Raw genomic sequence first — 26020 nt, forward strand, 5'->3', positions numbered from 1 at the left:
ACTTCAATTCCAGTTCTCTAGCCCTCAGGTCCCAACCTTCCGTCCCCTAAAACACTGAAAAACAGAGCCCTCTCTAGTCAGCCTTGTCTATCAGAACAGTATACCAGAAAGGAATGTCTAGGAAGGGGTTTCTCCAAAGGGCAAGCTGTTTCTACGTGTGTATGGTGAACTAACCCAAGAGTTCTAGTGACCCGCCTGTGATTCCACACGGTGCGGTCAGAGTCTGAGGGGACACAATGGAAGAGGCCGGGAGGCCTGAAGAATGTTCCAGATCATGACAGTAGTGAAAGCTGGTACTGCCGAGGTTCGTTCCCTCCCTCCCTCCCTCCCTCCCTCCCTCCCTCCCTCCCTCCCTCCCTCCCTCCCTCCTTCCTTTTTTCCTTCTTTTTTTCTTTTCTTTCTTTCTTTCCCTCCCTCCCTCCCTCCCTCCCTCCCTCCCTCCCTCCCTCCTTTCTTTCTTTCACAATGTTTCTCTGTGAAGCAGTCCTGGCTGTCCTAAAACTCTGTAGACCAGGCTGGCCTTGAACTCACAGAGATCCTCCTGTCTCTGCCTCCCAAGTGCTGGGATTAAAAGCATGTGCCACCATCGCCAGGCCCTGCTAAAACTTTTGCAGTCATGATCTGTTTCCTTCTCGATCAGTTATGGGGATTCTTCTGCATCATGGTTATGCCGTCAAATACTATGGAACAGGCCAGCATTTGGGGGACCCAGAGAGAAGTAACGTCTATCTATCTATCTATCTATCTATCTATCTATCTATCTATCTATCTATTTTATGTTTTGGAGGTCTTACTCTGTAGCTCAGGTTGGCCTAGAATTCTATATAGCTTAGGCTTGCCTTGAATCTGTGTCCATGTTCATGCCTCAGTTTTCTGAGGGCTTGGATTACAGCCTACAACCATCACACCCAATGAGAGATAGCTAGGTCTATAGGTTATTTTATAGCTGAGAAAACTATTGAGGATTCCCAGTGGGGCTGGACCAAGATGTCAGTGACACCTGAGCTGGCTTCTCTGACCCTGCAGCTCTCCTGGGTACCTAGATATTGTGTAATAAAGCTTTTCCTGGGAAGACACTAGGTAAGAGTGAGGGGAAGGCGTCCCCAGTGGAGAGTTGCAGCTCTGAGGGGGAAGGTGTCCCCCATGCACATGTTCTGAACAGCTCTGAAGGGCAGTTAGGAGCCAAAGAACACCACAAAGTCACACCACACAACATACTTCACACAAGAGATTTATTGGGAGAGACACAAGAGGTGGCTGCTTCTGCTCTGGCTAGAAGCAGCAAGAAACTGAGCAGGAGGCAGGCTTTATACAGAGTTTCTTGGTGGGGGGAGGGAAGAGTTTTCCAGGGAGAGGATTGGTAGGGTTTCAAGTCAAGTCCAGGGATTGGTGGGATTTTGAGCTCAGGGATTGGTGGGTTTTGCTAAGTTTTCAATCCTGGAACTAGGCTCGAAACTTTTTATCCTACATGCTACACACAAATTTACTCACCCCAGATAGGAAGCCCATGACAGACAGAAGTATAGATACCACTAAAGTTCAACTTGGCGAACCAATGAATTTTACTGGAGTTAGTTACAAGAATATGGGTGAGGGGTTACCTGCAGAAACAGAAATGACTCAAAGCTGCATCACCAAAGCCTAACCCAGCACCTGTGAAAACTCACAAAGCTGGGAACTTGGAGCACACTGCACAGCCTGCAGGCAGCTCAACAGCTTGGAAAGTGTCCTTTCCAGAAGCCTTAGTTGTTCTAACTTCTTCCAGGTAGCTGATCTGGTCTGGGAATTTTTGCAGATTGCTTCTGCTTAGTCTCAGAGGGATTCTCAGTTTTTTTGTTTTTGTTTATTCCCCCTGCTTTCTCTGGCAGGGAGGGGCCTAGTAGATCTGATCAGCTTCAGGGACTTCTTGAAGTTTTTTGTTTGTTTTTTTGTTTTCTTTGAGTTGTTTACCTTCCTGAATGTTTAAATCTCAGAGGAAACTATTACACAACACCAGGACTGAGGTGAGGTGGTGTCTATGTACTCAGTTGCTTCTTGTGTTAAACAATGTTCAGAAAGTGATTCCTCTGTGGTGTGTGTGTGTGTGTGTGTGCACGTGCATGCGCATGTGTGTGTGTGTATGTATGTGTGTTACACAGAGACAGAGATTTAGACATAGACACAGGGAGAGAGAGAGAGAGAGAGAGAGAGAGAGAGAGAGAGAGAGAGAGGAAGATAGAGACAGAGGAAGTAAGGGAGGAAGGGGAAGTGGGGGAGGCTAGTAAGCAAGCATAGGTTCAGTGAACTCTTTCTTCAATGCACTGACCACAGGAGGGGCTCAGTAGCTACAGCAGGGAAGGGCAGTGTCTTATTGTTTCTATTGCTGTGATAAAACACCATGACCAGAAGCAACCTTGGGAGGAAAGGGTTTATTTTATCTACACTTCCACATTGCAGTCCGTCACTGAGGGAAGTCAGTTACACGGCACTCAACCCTTTCCTGTGGCTCTTATATTATTTCCTGATCCTCTTTCACAGTGATCCCTGAGCCTAGGAGGAGGTGACTATAGATGTCCGCTTATGGCTAAGAAATGGGTAACCATGCCACACTGACAGTCGCTTGTTCTCCAGAGCTTCACCGGTGGTTATAGTTACAGCCAATAACGAGAGTGATCTATGAGCATAAACCACATGTTTAGCAGGCAGTTTGACAGTCACATCGCATTCATTTAGGAAAAAAACACAGAAGCTATTTCCCCACTGGGACCTTTGACCTCTCCAGCCAGAGTTTCTTGGCTCTGGCTTACAGTTACCAGGCTTGAGCTTCCTGTTGCAGAGCAGGCCTTAAATCCGATTGGTAGGCTATTTACCCATGATAGCCAAGTCACTATTGCACAAGTAGGTACAGCCTGCCTATAATGTCAGTACTTTAGCACACAGGGTTCATAGCCAGGCAGGAATATTGGTGATAATTCTCTTCCAGCAGCCTGCAGGGCCCCTTCAGCACCGTGAAAGCAGTCAGCAGAGTGAGAATTTCCAGGTCAGCTCCACTTTAACTTCTCCAAGTCCTAGAGTCGAAACATGCATGTGTTGTGTCCTCAGCAATAGGGTCTATCTTAGGGTTTCTGTTGCTGTGAGGAGACACCGTGACAATGGCAACTCTTATAAAGGAAAACATTCAATTGGGGTGGCTGACAGTTCAGAGATTTAGACCATTAGCATCATGGCAGACACGGGGCTAGAAAAGGAGCTGAAAATTCTACATCTTGATCTGAAGGAAACAGGAAGTGAACTGAGACACCGGGTGTGGCTTGAGCATATATGAGACTTCAAAGCCCACTCCCATAGTGATGTATTTCCTCCAACAAGGCCACACCTACTCCAGCAAAGCCACACCTCCTAATAATGTTACTCCCTATGAGTTTATGGGAGCCTTTATGTTTAAACTACCACAGGGCCTTACCGGCTAGTTTTGGCATATGACAAACAGCAGTAACTATAGCTTTCTTTTATGGCTTGTGGGGTCTCAGAGGCTTCCCTGGAGAACAACTCACAGGAGGTAGCCCACTGCAGGCATGGGGCCTCACCATGTAGCTCTGGCTGTCCTGGATCTCTCTATGTAGACCAGGCTGGCCTCAAACCCACAGAGATCTGCCTGCCTCTGCCTCCCAAGGGCTGGGATCGAAGACATGTGCCACCACTGCTGGATTACTTTGTGCTTTGAGATAGTTTCTTGTTGGGACCTGGAGCTCAAAGATGAGACTCAGCTGACTAGCTAGTGAGCCCGGGGATCCTCTTGCCTCCTGTCCCCAGCGCCGGCGTTACGTTTATACTGCAGAGGTAGAACTTGAGCACACAGGTAGTCAAGGAAGTGAAATCAGGCTCCCTAAAATGGCAGCTTATTGTTCCCAGAAGACACATGGAGGAGAAATGGTGAGTGAGCATGGATGGGGGCCATATCTAAACAGGACCAGGGCAGGATCCAGGGCCCTGTAAAATATCTAAGCCAGGGTCTGTTGAGTGGACTTGTAGCCTTAAGCCTTTCTCATGCCCAAGAGATAAAGCTGCTACTTTCCCTTTCTCTGCGGCTCCATCTAGCTTTCTTGTAGCTCAGTTAAGCTTGGAGATCCCCTAGACCAGAGGTTCTCAACCTTCCTAGTGGTGTAACCCCCCACCATAAAATTATTCTTTTTGCTACTTCATAACTGTAATTTTGCTACTGTTAATGAGTTGTTATATAAATATCTGCTATGCAGGATGTTCTTAGGCAAATCTCCAGGAAAGGGCCATTCGCGACCCACAAGTTGAGAACCACTTTCCCAGATTCTTACCAGTGTCCTGTCCTGTTTCCTCCCATGCCTGTCTGTTTCCACTGGTGCTAGAGATTGACATCTGTCTGTCTATCTATCTATCTATCTATCTATCTATCTATCTATCTATCTATCTATCTATCTATCATCATCTGCCTACCTATCTTCTTCCTGCTGGTTCCGGTCTGGAGGAACCTGATTGATGGAGGATTGATCTGCAGATGGCTTCTCACCCTTTCTCTAGATCTGAGCTCCCGAGGGTGGGGTGTCTGCAGGAGTTAGGTGCTCTTCATAATTGTTGTTTACATGTGAGGGTAGGCTCAATTTAAAATTCAAGAGAGAAAGGGGTGGGCGGTGGGGGTGGGGAACAGCACAGTAAGGTAGTGATGGTCGGATCTGAAGCTGGGGATTTCCTGGTTGGGCTCAGCTCTGGGGATCCTACTGCTGAGTGTGTGTCTGTTTGCCGCTGAAGGAAGCTGTGGCCACAACAACAAAAGGTTGCAAATTTAAACCCAAGTTCAGGTTCTCCTAGCAACACTGCTCGCCCCCGCCGGGGCTGCTGGCTGGCAGTCCGAGCACCAGAGGAGGACAGCTGGGGTAGTTTGGTTGCTAGGAGAACAATGACTTCCCTGCTCTCCAAGCAGCACGTAGGTGACTGGTGGCATTTCCAGGGGTGTACAGGTGGGCGTCGCTTTTGTTTCCCCAGCGACCGTTTCCCAGTAAAGGTGAGCAAGGAGACAGGAGACGGGTATGGGGGGGAGCAAGCTGGAGCCCTCGTTTCTGTCTGATTAGCAACGGCCTCTTGTTGGAGAATGTGTCCCCAGCGGGTTTGCGGTTAGGGACAGAGTCTGGAGGAGATTATGAAACAATCCTTTTCCCATAGGGGTTGGTTCCCAGCATCCACAGGCCATCTGGATGGGCGGAGGATGGAGTGCGGGGGAGTGCATCGAGTGAGAGTGGGGTCCAAGAATGGAAAACATCGCCTGGCATTGGTTGGTTGGGGTGGAGTGGAAGCTCGGGTGCAGAGATTTCTTTTTTGTTTGGTTGATAACATTAAGAGGCTGTCTGACCTTGCTCTGCCCTTCCCTAGTCAGGGGACCAAGTCGCAGGCAGGTGGGCTGCTGCGAAAGCAACCGGGGTGGCCACTCAGCCTTGATTCTGACTTTGCCTGGGGCCTTGGAGGCGGGACAGTGTGGTTGGGGTACAGAGAGCTGGGCTAGGAGAGGAAAGCAAGGGCAGGCCTAACCCCTCCACCTAATCTGTGTCCTCTCTAATTCTCAGACCCCTTTTATTTATGAGGTCTGTCCTGCCACCCAGGGAGTTTCACTTAGAGGCCTATTTTCCCCAGACATGGCAAAGCTGAGGGCTGAACCCAGCTGTTCTGTGGAAAATCTGCTGCCCCGTGGGACAGGGTGCTATCGGTGACAGGATTGGAAGCAAAATACACGGAGTGTCGCTTTGAGCCTATTTTCTGAGAGCCTTCGTGGAAGAAGCCATTCAAGTTGTTTCCCAGAGGGGTTTCTGCTTCTAGAGTAGGCAGCAGGAGAATAGAGAATGCTCATTAAGGAGAGATGGCTCAGTGGTTAAGAGCACCGACTGCTCTTCCAGAGGTCCTGAGTTCAATTCCCAGCAACCACATGGTGGCTCACAACCACCTGTAATGAGATCTGGTGCCCTCTTCTGCCGTGTGGGCATACATTCAGGCAGAATGTTGTATACATAATACATACATAATTTAAAAAAGAGAATGCTCATCAAACGGACCTTGTTTCTCTCTTGGCCACCCAAGAGACTATCATTTCTGAGATCTCGCCACCATAAGAGAGGGCCACAAGATGAGATCCACTCTCTCTCTCTCTCTCTCCTGGGACCCTTGGGACACTCCAAGGCCCCGCAAGACTACAGTAGCGAAGATGAAGCCTTGAGTCCCCGAATGACTTCACGGAGTGGAACACCCCCAGCCTTAACTCACAGGGACTATGAATGAAAAACCAGTCTTTGTTGTGTGGAGCCATTGAGCTCAGGGGCTGATTGTGACAGTCAGGTTGTTCTCATGGACACAGGGCACACGGGAGGAGACAGATTTGATCATTTTTATGGGAAGAAGAAGCGATAGTGGGATTTGTCAGGGGTGTTTCCATGATGAGGCGGAGAGGAGTCTCCTGGTGACAGAAGGAGAGAGGTGGAGTGTGCTGCCTTAAATGGAGGAAAGTGCACACGTGTGCATGTGTGTGTGTGTGTGTGTGTGTGTGTGTGTTAGAGCAAATGTCTCTGGGGGAGTCTGAGCTTCCCCTCTTTCCTTTCTCTATCCCTTTGTCCCTCTATCCTCATCTCTATTCCTTCTCCCCTTTCTCCTTTCCTCTTTCATGCCCTCCCTCTCTCCCTCCCTCCCTCTCTCCCTCCCTCCCTCCCTCCTTCCCTCCCTTCCTTCTTCCCTCTCTTCCTCCCTCCCTCCCTTCCTCATGGCAGGTTGTCATTATGTAGTCCATATTGGACAAGAACTAGCTCATGGCCTTGAACTAGCCCCCCAACTGCATCAGGTTCCTTAGCACTGGCTGGTGGGGCTTTTTCTGCAATTAAAGACAATAATAATAACGGTTATTTTTTTATTGTACACCCATTTTGCTTTAATGAATTATTTCATTTACTTTTTGTAACATGCCCGTGGGACAGGAACTGTCAATGTAATTCTTGTTTTATAGGTGAGAAAACTGGGGCCCAAGAGACAAACCTTTTCCAACATCACCCGACAGTGAACAGAGGCAGTGTCTTTTATTAGGATAGAGTTGTGGTGCCCGGATCTGCTACTCTCATGTTCCTCTGCTGTGCATGTGTGTGCATGTGGCATATGCACAGGTGTGTGTGCCTGCAGGTGTGCACACAGGAGCCAGAGAAGGATGTCCAGTGTCCTCCAGCCCTTTCCCTTGGAGGCAGGGCCACCCCTGGAAGCAATAGTTTGTGTTTTCCTGCTAGGTTGGTAGCTAAGCCCCAGTGATCCTCCTGTCTCTGCTCCCACAACACTCGGGTTGCAGGTGCTCATGAGACTTCCTCTGGCTTCCTTTGTGGGTGCCGGGATCCAAACTCAGGTCCCCATGGTTGTACAGCAGGCACTCTTAACGAGTGATCCATTTCTCTGGTCCCTACAGCCTATTTCTTAACTACTGTGTCCAACCCCATAGGGTCCACTTTTAAAAAATAGTTGTTTAAAATTTTTTTTTGCAATGTCAAGTTTAGTGTTTCATGCATAATAGGGAAGTGTTCTACCACCAAGCAATATTCCCACTCTGCAGACACCTGAAGTCTTGCATTGAATTAGGTAAAATAAACCACTAGTGAGTTGGAGCCTAGAGGTGTGATTTGCTTTCTGCAATGGTGCCTAGTGATGGCCTGTCTCCTCCCCACAGTCTCTGATGCTGCCTGGAACAGGAATATTCCATAGCGTCAGCATCATGCTTCACAGAGGGCTGGAGGGAGCAGGTGGGCTGGTGTCCTCATTCCTTAGGCAGGATGTGTTCTGAGTGGGAGCAGCTTCCTGTGCTGAGGGTATGTCCTCTGTGAGTCTCCGGTGGGGTTGGCGTAGGGGCGGGGCAAGACTGAAGGGTGGGGCAAGTCTGAGGGGAGGGGCAAGCCTGAGGGGAGGGACAAGTCTGAGGGGAGAGGCAAGTCTGAGGGGAGGGACAAGTCTGAGGGGTGGGGCAAGCCTGAGGGGGGCAAGTCTGAGGGTGGGGCAAGTCTGAGGGAGGGCAAGTCTGAGGGAGGGCAAGTCTGAGGGGAGGGACAAGTCTGAGGGGAGGGGCAAGTCTGAGGGGAGGGGCAAGCCTGAGGGGTGGGGCAAGCCTGAGGGGTGGGGCAAGCCTGAGGGGAGGGGTAAGTCTGAGGGGTGGGGCAAGCCTGAGGGGAGGGGCAAGCCTGAAGGGAGGGGCAAGTCTGAGGGGAGGGTCTTACTCTTTTTGTTCCCTATAAGCTCCAGGACCCCTCTGTACTTTCTGTGTCAGGTTTAAGGGAACTTAAAGCTGAGTGGGTAGATTTCCAGAAAGTTCCTGTTTGTAGTCATCTTTCCTGAGATCTATCCCTCAGTCCCAGCTGGCTTTCAGACCGCCTACTTCAAAACCATCACGTCCTCTCTTTGCTGCATTAGCACTGTGTATTGTCTGCTCTCTCAGAGAAAGAAAGGGGGGAGGAGAAGGGGAGGGAGGGAGGACGAGAGAGAGAGGGAGAGCGCATCAGATTGATAGGGGAAGAGATGGCCTTCAGGATATGGACAGTCTCTGTTGCCTGGCTACGCTGTTCCTCCCTAGTCCCACACCCCGTGGGAACAGGGACTGCATTTATACCGCACAGCATTGTCGGCATCTAGGAGCTGAAACACAGTAGGTGCTCAACAAACCTTGTTGTGTCCCTGTTGGATAAACGGAACCGGGTTCTCATGGAGAGCAGCAGCCACTGCTGCCTGGCCAGCACATCCCCAGGATGTGATTTTGTGGGAGGGGAAGGAGAGCTACCCTCTGAGCCTAGGGCGGGGCCTGGCTCAGGACCACTGCTGGAAGAGATGCTGGAGCTGAGGACCAACTGGGAGTCAGCCAGGCCAGAAACAGCCCCTGGAAGAAGGGTGCTTTCAGTACTTACAAAAGTCACATGGGGCATTACCAGATGTGCACAGATGCTCTGGGAACTGTGGTAGGAGGTGAGGTGGAGAGGACTGGGACAGGCAGACAGACTCGTCTTTCTCAACTCTGCCTTCCTTAACTTTCCTGCTTCTGCGGAAGGTGCCCCAGTCCTCCTGGAGACCTTCTTATGGGGCATTACCAGATGTGGACCAGATGTGAGACCTTCTTGCAGGGCACTGTTGAGCACTTCAGGCCCCCCCCCCCCCAATGCAGTGTCTCTCTCCCTCACAGTTCTGGTCTTCCAGGCCCAGTGCTCTCTGTCCACCTGGGCGCTCTAGTCTCTTCCAGGCCTCTGAGCTGGTCTTGTTTGTCTCCAATTCATCCTGCACACATCTGCCAGATTCTTCTTTCTGGAGCCCAAATTCTTCTCCTAATTGGTGCTGTTCCCTGTTCAATAGTTCTCCATGACCCCAGGTATCCTACTCAGCATCCTAGGACCTCACCTGTAGGTATGTCTTTACTCAGCATCCTAGGACCTCACCTGTAGGTATCATCACTACTCAGCATCCCAGGACCTCACCTGTAGGTATCGTCTCTACTCAGCATCCCAGGACCTCACCTGTAGGTATTGTCTACTCAGCATCCCAGGACCTCACCTGTAGGTATTGTCTACTCAGCATCCCAGGACCTCACCTGTAGGTATCATCTCTACTCAGCATCCTAAGATCTTACTCTGCACCTTCTATCTACCTGCCTGGACTATGTCTTCAATGTCCTTACCCACAGAGTCAGCAAAGCTAGACTCTGCTCCTCTCCAAACACTCCTGAGTTCTATTTTAATACATGTCCCAAACCTCCAGATCCCTGTGAGTTTCTCAACTGTGCTTCAATGCCAGCCTTACAATTGCCTTTGTTACTGATCCCTTAGATCTTTATTCTAGTTCCCACCTCAGTCATGTATGGTCCAGCCTTCCTGCTGAGCTATGTATATCTCCTGGATGACAGAATTTTCACCAAGGCAGTGGCCTCACTGAGGGCCACATGCATATGCTATATCCAGGGGCCTCACACAGATCTCTATCCTAGCAACCACTACTCGTAGGCCCTAAAAGAGACCTAAATGAAGGATAGGGAAGAACACAGTGGTAAGTTTAGTAGAAGCCAGGCATGTTTCACATGCCTCCACAAGCCCTATGTGGAGAAATGGGTTCACCTGGGCACAGCCCGGAGGTCTCGTTCTCCCCAAACCTCTACTGTTCGTTCTTGTGTGTGTCCTGGGAGAGCAGTAGAGGGTGCCTGAGTCCACCCATTAAGTAGAATCTGCTGCATGAACGGGGTGGAGCCCCTGGCCAACCCTGCCCTGGCTCACCTCTATACAAAGTGGCTGTTTCCCTTGAGAGAGAGAGAGACAGAGACCAACGGACAGACAGACAGACACAGAGAGAGAGAGAGAGACAGAGAGAGAGACAGAGAGACACACACGCAGAGAGAGACACACAGAGAGAGAGGCAGAGAGAGAGTGAGCAGGCCTCCCATGGATATCTACTGAATATGGCCTAGCAAGATACAATAAGACTGGCCACAAACCCTCAAATCAAGGCTGGCAGAGGCAACCAATTGGAGGAAAAAGGTCCCAAGCTCAGGCAAAAGAGTCAAGAGATACCTCCTACTACCACTGTTGGGAGTCCCAGCAAGAACTCTAAGCTACACAACCATAAGGTATATGCAGAGGACCTAGCTCAGACACACACAGGGTCGACAATGACAACTCTTATTATTTATTTATTTATTTATTATTTATTATGTATACAATAGTCTGTCTGCAGGCCAGAAGAGGGCACCAGACTTCATTACAGATGGTTGTGAGCCACCATGTGGTTGCGGGAATTGAGCTGGCTTACAGGTTCAGAAGTTTAGTCCATTTCTGTCATGGTGGAAAGCGTGGCAGCACACGGGCAGGTGTGGTGCTGGAGAAGGAGATGAGAGTTCTTCATCTGGACAGGGAGGCAGCAAGAAGAGAGAGTGACACTGGGCCTGGCTTGAACATTTGAAACCCCAAGGGACACACTTCCTCCAAGGCCACACCTCCTAATAGTGCCTATGAGCCTATGGGGGTCATTTTCATCCCAACCACCACCCAGTAAACAAGGACTTCTCTGTTTTAGGATAAGGTTTATGTTTAGGGCTGCTTCTTATTTCTGTCCCCCACCATGATGGCAATTTCCATTCTCTCTTGAGGTTCCAGGTCCTGGACTTGGAGCCCATTTTGCTCTTCTGATCCAAGGTCAGCATCAGGGACCGGAGTCCTACCTTTGAAGGGTAGAACGGAGCACACAGATCTGTACGAGGAGCACTGCCGTGTGGATGGATGGAGGCATCAGGAGTCTCACTGCACTTCCGCAAGTCCTCTGACATGGGCCAGGTCCTCTCCTTCACAGTGCATTTGGGACTTGGAATGTTTGTTCTAAGGAACTGGCTCTCTTCTACATTTTGTATATTAAAATTGGGTAGATTATCGAAACTTCCTATTTGGAGCTTTGAGTATTTAGATTTCGACCGCTGCTCAGGGGTGGGGAGCACAAACGAGGAATAGTGATAGGCAGGGCCTGAGGGCAACCGGTGCTCGCTTGTGCTTCACAGCCTGACTCTCCGCTGCCGTGACAAACGTGGACACAAACTGCTCATCAGAGGTTTAAGGCTATTGTCCTTCAGCCCCACCATCTTGAGCCTGGAGGGAGGCAGAACATCACGGTGAAGGGAACAGGGCAGAGCAAACTGTTTACTTCATGGCAGTTCATGGTAGCTGGAAAGAGGGGGAGGAAGGAGGAAAGGAGAGGAGGAAGAAAGGTGAGTGGAGGGGAGGGAAGGAGGGAGAGAGGAGAGGGAGAGAGGGAGAGGGAGGGAAGGAGAGAGAGAATATAGTACTGTGGCACACCTTGAAATGGCACAACCCCTAACTTCCTTCCATGGGTTCTGCCACCTCCTGGCAGAGTCCCTCACTGGCAATGAAGCTGTCAGCATGTGACTTTGGGAGGGGGCATTTAAGAGTCATAAGATTGTAGCCACGTGGCTGCTCAGGTTATTTTGAATCAGAGAATTTGGATAACGGTAGCTTTGTTCTTCAGTCCTTTGAGGCTTACAACCCTGCTGGGAATGAAGCTGAGTAGGTTTTCATTTGCTGTCCCCCGCCCCACCTGCTTCATGCTGGACTGCAGAGTGGAAACGCAAGACTGACTGGACCCTTTACAGTGGGTCTTGGATGCTATTCCCCATGGGTGTGTGTGTTTGGTGTAGGGAACCACATTATATCTTAAGAGTAGGAGCCACAGCTCCAGGGAGGGTATTCTTCTAGAGAAGGATAGCTTGGGGTAAGGAGTAGTCAACTCATTCAGAAAAAACAAACAAACAAACAAAAGAACTCATACAGCTCTGCCCACTGCTTTCCAAACTTACTTTTTTCTTCTTCTTCAGCCCACCAGGGTGCGCCCAGTGCCTCCAGCCTCTGCCTTCAGTTCCTCAAGTTGCCACTGGGTGGCGCTGCCTCCTGCGCGTGCAATGCTGTTTCAGACCAAGTGTCTGACCTTAGTCCTCCACAATCTGGACCCGGTGTCAGTAGCCCAGCTTTTGGGTGAGGATTCTGGGAATTTGGTCCGTGGCTGCTAGTGCTCAAAGTCCAGAACTGGAGCAGAACTCATGGTCACGTAAGAGAGATGGAGGCAGATGGATTAGGATATTGGAGGTGAGGTGGGATAAGGTCGGCTGGCTGGTCTGGGGACAGAGAAGGGGGCTTGAAGCTCTGACAGGATCGCTCCTCTCTGCTTCCTCTGGAGTGCATTGGGCTGTACAATTGCATTGAAACAGCAGAAGAGAAAATGGGCTCTGCACACAGACCATTGACCTAGGCAGAGGGCCGGTTTTCTTAACTAAATAAGCCATATACTTCACAAGTATTAACTAAGTTCTCAGAACACCATGAACCCCATTTTACAGCTGAGGACACTGAGGCACAGATTACAGCAGTTAATAAGTGGAGGGCCCCAGACAGCCTCCTCTTAGGGCCCCTGTTCCCTCGGGTGGAATGTTCTGGGGTGGGAGGGAGGAAGGTCTGTCTGGTCTCTGCATTTCTTTAGATAGCTACAGCTTTGATGGCCTTCAGCTCCATTCACCCCCATCCATTCTAGCAGTGCTGAAGGGTTTCCGGTGGGCTCGGCATGGTGACTGTGGTCAGTGAAAGCCACAGTCCTTGCCCGAGTGGGGCCTGATTCATCAGTTATACCAATGGCCATCACCAAAGTATGTGTTCTAGAGACGGAAACTCAGCTCTTCTGTCTCAGTTTGGGTTTCTATTGCTGTGAGGAGACAGCATGACCACAGCGACTCCTTTTTTTAAAAAAAGATCTATCTATCTCAATCTATCTATCTATCTATCTATCTATCTATCTATCTATCTATCTATCTATCTATCATCTATCATGTATACAGTGTTCTGCCTGCATGTACACCTGCAGGCCAGAAGACGGCACCAGACCTCATTACAGATGGATGTGAGCCACCATGTGGTTGTTGGGACTTGAACTCAGGACCTCTGGAAGAGCAGTCAGTGCTCTTAGCCTCTGAGCCATCTCTCCAGCCATGGTAACTCTTATAAAGGAAAACATTTAACTGAGGTGGGGGCTTACAGTTTCAGAGGTTCAGTCCATTATCATCACGAGGGGAGCATGGCGGCCTGCAGGCAGATGTGCTGGGGTGGTAGCTGAGAGTCCTGTATCTTGCAGGCAACAGGAAGTCAACTGAGACACTAGGTGGTGTCCTGAGCATTGGAAACCTCAAAACCCCTCCCCCAACAGGGACACACTTCCTCCATCCAGGTCACACCCACTCCAACAAAGCCACACTTCCTAATAGTGCCTCTCCTTATGAGATTATGGGGCCCATACACTCAAACTACCATACCTTCCCATCTCAGACCCTCTCCTCCTCATTCAATGGCAGCCCCTCCCATCCTGAGCCCATGTGGCATATTTGAGCCCAGTTATACTTGCCCAAGATGTTATTATTATCAAGGCTCAGGACAGGATAGTGATTGGATTAATAGCAGAGCCCTTTGTGACTTAGAAGGCTGGTTGCATCCATGGTCTTCTTGGGTCTTGTTTAGAATGGCTGGTGTTAGTCTCCTGGGGATGGAGCCTTCATTCCACATGAGGGGCCCAGGATCTTTTCTGGAAAGGTTTTTGGTTTCTGACTTGGGTTTGCATTCAGGATATTTATCCGACGTCTGGTATTTCTAGGTTTTTGTTGCCCACATAGGTGGATCTCAAGCTCCCAGTCAGTAGAGATATGTAGAAGAGACTGTGTGAGCATGTTTCCCAGTGCCACTGAAGTCTCTCTTACTAGTGTGGCCGTGAAGGTAAGTGACTCATTGCAACCTGATTTTCCTCACCTACAGAGTGAGCCAAGATGCCCCCCCTCCCCATCTCGCAAAATACCAGTGAGAGGAAGTGACTTGATTCCACCTACTCCTTAAAGTGGCCTTGCTTGTTCTAAGGATCTGACTTCCTATCAACTTTCCAAGTGAACTCTGAAGTTTTTGACAGCAGAGACCACATCACAGTCATCTTTGTATTTTCAGTGTCAAGAATAGGGCCTGGCCCACAGCACATGCTCAATAAACATGTCCATTTCAAGCTCAGAGCTATGTGGGCAGATCGTGTGGTGGGGATTTTTATAAAAGACCCGGGTCCTGCAGAGACCTTTCCCTTGGGTTTATCTTTGGGCTCTTGGGCTTCTCCTGTGTCTCTGAGTGAGCCACCCACTCCTCATCCCCGGTTTTCTCTGAACCCTGGGTGAGTTAGCTTTGTTGGCCTTTGTGTGACTCTTTCTAGAGAAGCCAGCACAATGGAGGCATATGTCAGCTTTTCAAAGTGCTGTGGACTGTAGGCTGTCATCCACTGGGCTGGTTTTCAGAAGGAATGGTATGCTTGTGTCCTTTGGGCTACTTGATGACGCTACCCAGGCTTATGGACCTGAGTCTGCTCCCCTAGAGGCTGTTGGGGGTGGGGGCTGGGACACACACATAAAGAGCTCCCTCCAGGAGGCCCCTCTGACTCCTCCCCAGCTCCTTCAGTGTCTTTGGGGCAGGGCATTGGGAACACAGAGGTAATGATGTCGCCACACCAAACCTAAAAATTATGCCTATATGTTGACTGAAGTTTCTGTCCTGCCCGGTTTTTGTAGTCATTAAGTCCCAAAGAAATCACACAGAGGTCTACATTAATCGATTGGCCTAGAATCACAGGCTTCTTATTAACTCTTATAACTTATATTAGCCCATAATTTTTGTCTGTGTTAGCCACGTGGCTTGGCACCTTTTTCGGTGAGGCAGTCACATCTTTCTTGCCCTGTGGCTTCCTCTGTCGGGATGGCAACTGCGGACTGAAACTTTCCTCTTCCCAGAGTTCTTGTTGCCCTGCCTCTACTTCCTGCCTGGTCATCGTCGACTCACCTCTACTTCCTGCCTGGTCATCGTTGACTCACCTCTACTTCCTGCCTGGTCATCGTCGACTCACCTATACTTCCTGCCTGGCTACTGGCCAATCAGCATTTTGTTAAAAATAATACAAGTGAGAAAATAAAAGACCATTGTCCCACAGCACGGGACAGGGAGTCTCTCTGGCTTTTCTCCCCCACAAAACATCAAATCCATCATGGTCCTGAAAGCCCTAGCTCTCAGGCTGCTGGAGAGCTTCCCTGGGTGCTTCCACAAGGATGAGATGGGCCCTCCCCTGTCTTCCGTTTCTTGACACCTCAGTTGCCACCAGCACCCCCTGCCCCCCAGCAGCTCCCTTGTATCCTGGCTGCCTTCCTTCTTCAAGCTGCTGCAGTCTGCAGGGAGTGCATGCCTGAGGGGAGGGGCTAGACTCCTGGTGAGCCAGGAGTGAGGGGGGCTGCTCACTGGGGGCTGTAGTGCCGAAGTCCTATTTATCCCATCTCCTTCCACCACCCTCTCTAGGATCTGGAGTGTCATGCAGCTCTGACCCCCAAAACTTTCTCCTCCCAAGCAGCCCTGTGAGAAAGGTCCATGCAAGGCATCTGGTATGCCCCCCCCCCCCCCATCTCTCTGGCCGCTGTATCCCATTGCTTCCCCAATGTCTTGCTGAGCTCACTCTTCTTTCTAGTCCTTTCCTCCTCAGGTACCACTGATTCCCCTTGCTGGTCTTACCGGGCTACCGCTGTGACTTCCTCACAGGGGGTCCTGGTTGCCTCCCTTCCACCCTTTGTTTTTAAACGTTGGTTGGCTCCAGTGTAAATCTGCTCAGGTCTCTCTCCTTTTCTCTATCTCCACCCCTCCCTTCCCCTTCTTCCTTTTTTACTCCCCCCTTCTTCTTTCACAAATGTGTCAGATACTATTCCACACATGTACCTGAAGCAGGACAGGGGATGGCTACATCCAAGACAGACGAGTTCTCAAGTGTCTGTGGGTCACTTCTATCCCATTGCCTCTAGGGGGTGGTTCCCAGGGCTATGGGTAGCATACATCCCTCAGTGAAGCATTTGGTGCATGTTGGCACCAGCCCCTGACAATGCTTTCAACCTCTCATCTCCCGCCTCCTGCCTGTGAGCTGAGCTCTGGCCATTTTGCATTCTTCCAACAGCCTGGAGCAACACCTCCTTTACCTTCCCCATCAGCACCATGGCCCCAGTGCAAAGCATCCCACATGGAGCATCTCACACGGTAATGCTCCTTCAGCAAGTGTGAGTCCCATGGGGTTGATGCACCATGAAAACCCGAAGAAGCCTCTCCTTCATAGAACAGAGCCCCGAGTCTCTAAATTTAGCTTCTGCGAGCACCCAAATCACCGAGAGTCACCTCTTCCTTTTGTCCACACTGTAAGGAGGATTTGGTTGTGCACCATTTTGTTCCTCTACAGAGTGTTGCTGCTCCTGTGAGAGATTGCCTCTGCAGCACCTCTGGAGCTCACGAAGGAAGGACGTACATGGTGAAAGTCCATACGCACGCCCTTAATTCCAACACTTGGGAGGCAGAGGCAGGCGGATCTCTGTGAGTTTGAGACCAGCAAAGTCTACAAACCAAGTTCCAGGACAGGCTCCAAAGCTATACAGAGAAACCCTGTCTTGGAACCTGCCCCCCCAAAAAGTTATGCGATATTTCTACCACCCATTAGCTCCAATTGAAAGCATAAAGAAAATTGAGTTCATTATTATTATTAAATGACAAAAACTAAAATGTATGAAGTGAGGGAGGATGGGAAAATTGGGAATGGCTTGCTGGTTTGGCAATCTGCCTATCTAAGATGCTCAGGGCAAAATCTAAGCTCTGTCCTCACTAACGACTGATCTCAGGGTACTAGCTCCTTTTCTCTGGGTCTTATTTTAATACATATCTTGATTGTTCTAAGAGCTAAATGGGACATTTCATGCAAACACTCTCCAAACAGATGCACGTGATTGTGGATGAGACACAAATCTAAGTCCCTCCCAGCATCTTGGCTGAGGGGAACCAGATGTGGCCTACAGAAGGTCCACACCCCTCTACCCGCTGCTCTGAGGCCCACTTAGAACTTCTGTTCTTGCTTACAATAAATAAATTTGGCAGCAACCTGTACTCTGGGCTGAAGATGGCTTGTTCAGTCCTGACCCCACGCAGGAGAACGTTTACACAGTTTTCTGTAGAACTCACTCATATGTAACACACATTCTAATTGGTCTCAGTAATAAAAACTCAGAGTCAGCTATCAGGGCTGAAAGCAGAAGGATCAGAGAAGCAGAGCAGCCAGTCACTAGAGAGTTCTTACCTCTACCAGTGCTCAGAGAAAAGGGGCCATTCTGTTCTTATGAATCCTCAGACTGCATCTGTCTCTGTGAATCCTCATTCTTCCCTGAGCTCCTGTCTCCTTTTGCCTTATATTACACTCTCCACCCAGCCATATCACTCCTGTATCTACCTCCCTGCTGCTGGAATTAAAGGTGTAGGATCCCAAGTGCTGGAATCACTTTTGTGTGAGCTCTGTTTCTCCTCTAGACAGATTCAATTTTGTGTAGCCCAGGGTGACCTGAAATCACAGAGCTCTGTCTGCCTCTGCACTCTGATCTTCAGGCAAGCTTTATTTATTATAGCATAACAAAATATCATCACATCCATGGGATGTCATAGTGCATGCACTTTGGTTTTGCTCTAAAATCTTGAAATGACAATTTCTGAAAGGCTTCCAGGTGAGTATTTCAGGTTGTTTTGAGAAGGTCTTTAGAAGTCTGTGAGAGGTTTCCTGTGGTCTTTGCATAAGGATCCTTGAGTACTGTGATAACCCATAATATCCATCCATCATCCATCTACCCACCCATCCATCCATCCTCCATCCATCAATTCATCCATTCATCCATCCATCATCCATCCATCCATCCATCCATCCATCCATCCATCTATCCATCCATCATCCATCCATCCATCCATCCATCCATCTATCCATCCATACATCCATCTAACAAGTACACCAAGCACTCTGAAGGTAAGGCAGATCTATCCTTTTTAACTGTGATGCTGGGTCTTGTCTGTTGATTGAATTAACAAGGATTGGTGAATCACCTTTGTGTGTCTGTGGGGATATCTCCAGACAGGATTGACAGATGGAACAGAGACTGGGGAAGAAGAGCCCCATCCAATGAGCTGATGAATGGAATGGTATCTGAGGAAGTTGTGTGTGGACCTGCAAGCCCCGTTCTGTCTGGCTGTGTATACGACTGCTTCCTGTAGACGTCAGACTTGGGATCGTTCAGTCTTTCAATGTGAACTCAACATAGTGACTTTCCAGGAAGCTTCTAGATCTTCAGCACTAGACCAGACTGCTGAGGTGTCTGCTTCCTGATTTGGTAGCTACCATGTTGTCTACTTTCGAGTGTATGAATGTATGGCATTATTGAAATGAGCAACTCCAATCATGTAAGCCAGTCCTTCCACTTTCTTTCTTTATCTGAAGCAGGGTCTTTCTATGTAGTCCTGGCAGTCCTGAAAATTGCTATGTAGACCAGGCTTCCCTTGAGATCACAGAGATCCACCTGCCTCTGTCTCCTATTTGCTGAGATTAAAGGTGTGCACTACTACACCAGGCTTTGAATTTTATTTGCCTGCATATATGTTTATGTCTATGTATCATGTGTGTTCCTGGTCATCAGAGTTACAGATGGTTATGAACCACCATGTGGAGGCTGGGATTGAACAGGGTCTCCGGAAAAGCAGCAAGTACTCTTAACTGCTGGGCAATCTCTCCAGCCCCCATTTTTTTTTTTTTGACTCAGAATCTTGCTGTGGTAGCCTGTAATCCCCCACAGGCATGCCTAGAAGTCAAATAATCCCACCCAGGCAGACCCAGATGTGTCTTTAGGCATCTCCTAGGTGATGTCAGATACTGTGATGTTGGCAACACAGTAAGTGATAAGTATATTGTTTTGTAAAATTTGCTTGATATTCCCAATAACCCCATCAGCTATAATATTCTCATTTTAATGAGAAAACCTGAACACAGTGGTGGATCTGAGGTTTGAACCGAGGCAGCCTGGCTCCAGAGTTCTGGTTCTGATAATAGTGGTCCCTCTTCCTGCCTCTTCTCTTAATGGCTGAGATGCTAATTAGCAACCAGTCTAATATATTCCTTTAAATAGCCACCATAGCATTAGCTTAGCTGACTGGAAGGCTCTACAGTTCAGTTGTCTTTACTTTTCTTCATTTGCCCATCTGTCCATCTGCCCATCTGTTTGTCCATTCATGCAAGATCAACGGGATGTAAAGGATTCACGGAGATGCCACTTTACCAGGGGTTAGTTTCTAGCCTTTCAGAGTGTCAATTAATTGCCAGTATAAAATGGCATCCTAATATTTTCCTTATAGATTTCCTGAGTATTAAATGAGCCTCTTCACATGTAATGTCTAGCCTCGAGTCTGCATTTCCATGTAGTTCAAAAATACACAGTGACGGCTTTAAAATACTGCAGCTAGTAGAATTTCGGCAATGTTTCCACCCTCCCATTTTATTCTTGATCAGTGATGTTGTCTGTTTCCGCCCCTGGGAGAAGAAAGTATTGAATTGCTTGTGTAGTCGATGACCACTCTGGCCACCCACTTCTTCCTGGGACTAAGGGTACCATCTGCCTGTTGGATGGCAAGGATTCAGCACAGTGGGGTGGCCCAGTCTCATTCCCTTCCCGCCCTTGCTGTTGACAAAGTCTGGGCTGCTGCTCTCTGAAAGGCAATGACAGAAAGCCTGGGAGTGTGCTGGCCCTTCCTCTTCCAGGGAGGCCACGGAGATAGAGAACATTGGGAAGACAGCTGGGTGGGTCCTGGGAGCAACTGGACTGTGCATGAGCTTCTGTAGAGTCCTAATAGCAAGGTCAAGGGTAACATTGAGAGATTTCTTGTTCTCTGAATTTCTGCTCCTCGACATGATGAGGGGAGGAGGCAGACAGCCTTTTGCCAGAGAGAGCTTGGCACTCGGGCTCCTGCCATCTGGGTTGTGAATGCTCTCTCTTCCTCCCTCTCGCTCTCATTTCTACTGTGCATGTGTGCATACACTCCTGTCTCTGTGTATCTGTGTCTTTATGTTTGTATGTGTCTGTGCATGTACCTGTGTGTGTCCCCGTGTTTATGTGTGTTATGTGTGTGTGTCCGTGTCTATCCATGCATGTGTGTTCATAGACAGACTTTTTGGGTAGATGTTGAAAGGTCTTAAGGCAAGGACAAAGAAGTTCATGTCTATTCGGCTTCATCCCCAGTGATGCCTCTTTCCCCAGGCTAAAAGGTAGAACCAGGCTCCAGAGGAAGTGGGTGCTCATATCATTCTAAGCTTTCTAAAGACAACCCTGGGCTTGCAAGATGACTCATCAGGTAAAGGCCTTTGTCTGCTGGCCTGAGTTTCATCCCTAGAACCCATGTGGTTGAAGGAGAGGACTTATTTCTGCAAGGTGTCCTTTGACTTCCATGTGCACAACACCGGTCACAGTTGGAATCTCTCTCTCTCTCTCTCTCTCTCTCTCTCTCTCTCTCTCTCTCTCTCAGATAAATGTTAAAAAACAAAACAGAAAAACCTCCAAAGACAGCCCCAATATACAATAATGATCAACACTAAAACAAAGCATACCAAATACACGGAAAAGAAACCAATGGCCCAGGCTTTCTGCTATGGCCCTCTCCTCAGCTCCCTAAGAAGAAGGTTGATATTTCTGGACCACTGTCCCACTGGGACTTTCCATATACAGTGATGCACGATCAACATTCCCACTCTAAAAGAGGAAACTGGGATACAGCAAGGAAAGAGTAGACCAAAGCAAAACCAAAGCCCAGTAGGGAAAACACCACAGTGGGTACGTCGTGACCACATAGGTACGTACTGTTCCAGATGGTAGGCTGCCTGTTGTATGAGATTACCAGCCAGCAGCCCACAGCTGAGGCCCAGCCCAAACTTTGGCTGGCTTGTGTCCATGTACGGATGTGGGAGAAATGGCTTAGCTGGGTGAACTAGATGTAGGAGCTTATTCCAGATCCTTCCAAGGTGGGAAACTTCCAGGTTCTATGTGGGGACCGTGCTGAAACATATGGACTGTCAGTTCAGCTGGGGAGGACGGGTCCATTGCTCCTGGAGTCCAGGGAGGAGAGACCATGTAGCAATGGCAGGTGGCTGCTCTCGCAAGGCCCTTAGACTTTTCCATCTGGAAGGTGCGGCTGTAGAGGGAACCTAGCTGATGAACAGACACTTGCTGGCTGGCTTGAACCCCTGCTCAGCCAGCAGAGTCAAAATGAATCTGTTCAGCACAGACGTACTAAGCATGCCCCAGTCCCCAAAACTGAGTTTTCTAGGGTACAATAGGAGAGGGATATGGGATAAGTGCATTACTTTCTTCATTGTTGAGACCAAACGCCTGATAAGGAGCCGCTGAAGAAAGAAAGGTTTTATTGTGGCTTGTTTGAGGGGATAGGGTTCATCACAGTGTGTGTGGTGGTTTGAAAGAAAGTGGCCCCCAAAGGGAGGGGCACTATTAGGAGGTGTGGCCTTGTTGGAGGAAGTGTGTCACTGTGGGGGTGGGCTTTGAGGTCCCTTTTTTCAATCCTCACTCAGTGTGACAGTTGACTTCCGCCTCAGTCCAGACGCAGCATTCTTAGCTCCAGCACCACATCTACCTGCACACCATCATCCTCCCCATCCTGATGATAATGGAGCCAACCTCTGGAACTGTAAGAGAGCTGCCTCCATTAAATGTTTTCAATACAAGAGTTTCCATGGTCATGTTGTCTCTGCCCAGCAATCGAAAACCCTAAGACAGAAGACACATTGGTGGCAAGAGCGTGAGGTGGCCGATCGCACTGTACCTGTCGTCTGTCAGGAAGCTGGCTTTCTCCTCTGCCTTTTGAGCCCGCAAAGAATGTGACTTCATCCTGCCCAGGTCCTGAACATCCAAGAGATGCCAAGTTCAGAAGCAGTGGGCTAAGCCGTTTGGTGGAGGAAATTTCAAGACGGCATAAATGGGACGGGGCTACCTACGTTTAGAGTGGGCTTTCTAGGTGATTCTCAATCCAGTCAAGTTGGTAATGAAGGTTGATCCTCACAGAAAGGAAACTGGAGAGGAAAAGAGGGCAGGGAGTGTGTGTGTGGGGCAAGGCTCAGGTGGCCAATCAGGTCTCACTATGAAGGTGGCAATCAAGTGGAGATCTGAAGGAGCAAATGAGCCTTGTGGGTGTCTAGAAAGAGGATAGAACAAACTGAGGGAAAGGCAGGTACAGAGGGCCTATGGCGGTGGTGGAGGTAGGGGGTAGGGTGGGGTGGGGTGGGGCAGGCAGTTGGGCCAGAGCAGAAGTACAGAAGGAATCTGGTTGAAGATGACAAGGAGGGGTGGGTCATGCCGGACCCTGAGGGTCACTTCCAAGCTCTCACTGGAGAGTTCTGGTAGAAAGTGTTATATGCCCACTTTAGTTGGGGTTTGGCAGAGAGACTGTAATCATGTTTGGCCTCCTACTGCAGGGGTGTGGTCAGGGGGCTCTGCAAGAGGAGGCCTGGGAGTAACAACACTCCTTCATGCTGAGGAACCCATGGAAGGCCTGGGAGTAACAGCACTCCTTCGTGCTGAGGAACCCATGGAAGGCCTGGGAGTAACAGCACTCCTTCGTGCTGAGGAACCCATGGAAGGCCTGGGAGTAACAGCACTCCTTCGTGCTGAGGAACCCATGGAAGGCCTGGGAGTAACAGCACTCCTTCGTGCTAGAGGAACCCATGGAAGGAGGCATGTGGGTTATGATATCTAGTACTTGTGGAGGGAGGTCGGTGGGAAGCATGTACGATATACTTACCAACACCCTACATGGGGAAGAAGGAATCCATGAGTGTCTCAGGCCACATGAAGTAATACTGCATAAAGTCACTCTCTCTCTCTCTCTCTCTCTCTCTCTCACACACACACACACACACACACACACAGCATGGTGTGGGGTGAGTGAAGACTGCCCACCAAAACTAGGCAGTGGTTATTCCTGGTCCAGGGTTTAGGTGATCCTGACTTTCTTCCTCACACGCTTAAAAAAAACCAAACTACTGTTTATTTAAATTCCTTTTTAAATAATAAGCAAATTGTTATTTACAAAACCAGGGAAAAATCCAATGGAGCTACTTTCATTATGGGAGAGTAAGATAAATAATTAAAAGAGGTGGTGTTTTATAATACATAATTTTCTCAGGTCCTGTTGCAACCGATGCAAAGTCTTCAAAACCAAGATGGCGCTAAAGAGGGTGGCGAAGTCTTCCCCAGTTGCTCCGACCGCTGCTCTCATCCAGGATGCTTGCAGCCGTTCAGGGAAGCAGGCAGCTGCAGAACATGTACCTTCTGTGCCCTAAGTTTACCAGCCTCCCGTTTGTGTCATTGCAAATTCGTTACCGCTGGGAGGCAATTTTGGGACTGAACCTTACGAGGCACCTGCTGGAACTCTTGGGACTCAGGGTGATGCTTAACTCACTCTCTCCCCAGCCCTTTCAGGAAAGAGTCAGAAGATCTTCACAAAGGAGGAAGACGAAGAGGAGGAAGGTACTGCTGAGGCCTATTGCTACCGGACCCAGATTCCCCGAGGAATCGTATCACATGAATAATTAACCATAGCAAGCCAAGGAACTGATCTTCAGTGAACAGAGATTTCATGAAAATTTAAAGACTGGCGCTGAAACAGGTCCTGTGCGTTGTTTTCATGGTGACTCAGATATCTTTGAAAACCCAAAGTCTCAAGGTCTGCCCTAGGGTCCTACTGTGACATTAGCGCGGGCTTCCTGGACTCCTGAGTCTTTCGGGGGTGGGGGGGTGGGGCTTCTCTGGGAGCTCTGTCTAGGCAGAAGAGGCTGGTGCCTTCAGGTGAGACTATCCCTGGGTACCTCTCCCTGATACCCGTAGGCGGGTTACAGGTGTCCCCCTAAGCAGTGGATCCATGTTGTTGGGTTACCAAGGCAACCCCATTCCTCCTGGGACAGGGGAGCAAGGGATGCTGACGGAGTAGGATTTCATGAGCTGTCTTTCCATAGGAATTGGGGCTAAAAATACCCCACAGTTGGCACTTGCATGGTTCCAGGAGCCTTTCTGCCTCCTGTCTCTGCACAGTTAGCAACTGCTCCCTGGCCGGGTCCTGATCTTGTAGAGCTGAGCTTGGCACCGCCTGGGGGGTGAGGAGAGCTAGCTCTTCAGGAAACTGGTGATTACCTTAATGGCTGGGTGTGGAGGCCGGAGTTAGACACAGGCGTGCTCTTCCCCAGAGTCATTAGTGGTAACTCCCAGGAGCTGTTTAGAATCACGAGGCAGCTGGCAGCCCCTGGGCGCCAGAGGTGGGTGTAGGAGGGTCTCAACTAGCTGGCCAGGTTGATCTTTAGGGACCCGTTGCTTCCTTTCTCCTTTCTGTCCACGTTGCCGTGGTGCTGTGAGCGGCAAGGGTCCTGGGATTCTAAAACCTACCAGTCTGAGCTTGAGTACAATGTCTGTGCTCTGTAGACGTGGGGACTTGAGGGACAGGACTAGGGACTGCACACCCAGAGGAAGGTCAGCCAGTTCCAGGACTCAGACAGGAAACTCCTTGGTTGCCAGAGGACTCCCTCGGCTCACAGCCAGCCTCAGCAGGTTGCTTGGAGGACCACCAGCGCTCCTGTGTCCCTCCAACCTCCCTCACGCTGGAGACTGAACATGGCATCTTCTATAACCGGCGGTGACTGCTCTGCTACTGAACCACACCCCTAGCCCTGGGAACTCTCGGTCTGATAAAAGTCGGAGATTTTGCATTTTGAACAAACTCCCAGGAGATGCCTGGGTTGGATTTCCGTGGGACAGCAACCACGAGTAAGAAGGCTCAAGAGAAAGGGGTCTAAACAGGGCAGTGAGTAAGAATCTACACAAGTATTTTAAACTCCGGATTCCTGAGCCCCGCCGTAGACCTCTGGAATCAGAGCCATGGTGTGGTGATGTGTGTAAAAGGATGACGGATGGCTTGATTCGTTACTTTGTCTAACTGCCATCCTCAGGCCTGCTGTGGATACCGAGAGAAAGGCCTCCCCAAACCCGTTTGTGTCAAACATTTTTTTTCTATTTTTAGTAAGATTTGCTCCTTTTGAATCTGGCCTATCATTCACCATTTAACAAATATTTATTATTAAGTCTCTCCTGTGTTACCATAAAGGTCTGTTCTTTCCTGTGTAGCAGGACAGACAGTTGGTAGGTAACAGCGCCTGCTTCATGCCTCCAAGGCTGTACAACTGAATTAGAGAAATCTCCGGTGGCTTAGAGTTCACGAGGTTGCTTCCCTTACACGGTTATAACACTGCTAATGTGTTCTTAATGAGCTGCCACTTACTTATGCAAATAGCAGGGCACAGATGCCAGGGGCATTGGGGCTTACAGAGCAGCATGCCTCTGCAGCTTGTATGTGTTTTCAGGCAGAGCTGCTGGTCTCTGGGGCTTGTTCTGTTCTTCATCCTTAATAGCTACTATGTGGGTAGTGTGTCTGTCACTGTGTGTGTTGGGCATCTCACCAGGATAGCCTGGCATGAGGGCACCTCTGGCTGTGAGAGGGGTAGGTAGGGGCCATCCTAGACACCCCCTTGC

This window comes from Chionomys nivalis, chromosome 5, assembly GCF_950005125.1.
Source record: "Chionomys nivalis chromosome 5, mChiNiv1.1, whole genome shotgun sequence".
Taxonomy (NCBI): Eukaryota; Metazoa; Chordata; class Mammalia; order Rodentia; family Cricetidae; genus Chionomys; species Chionomys nivalis.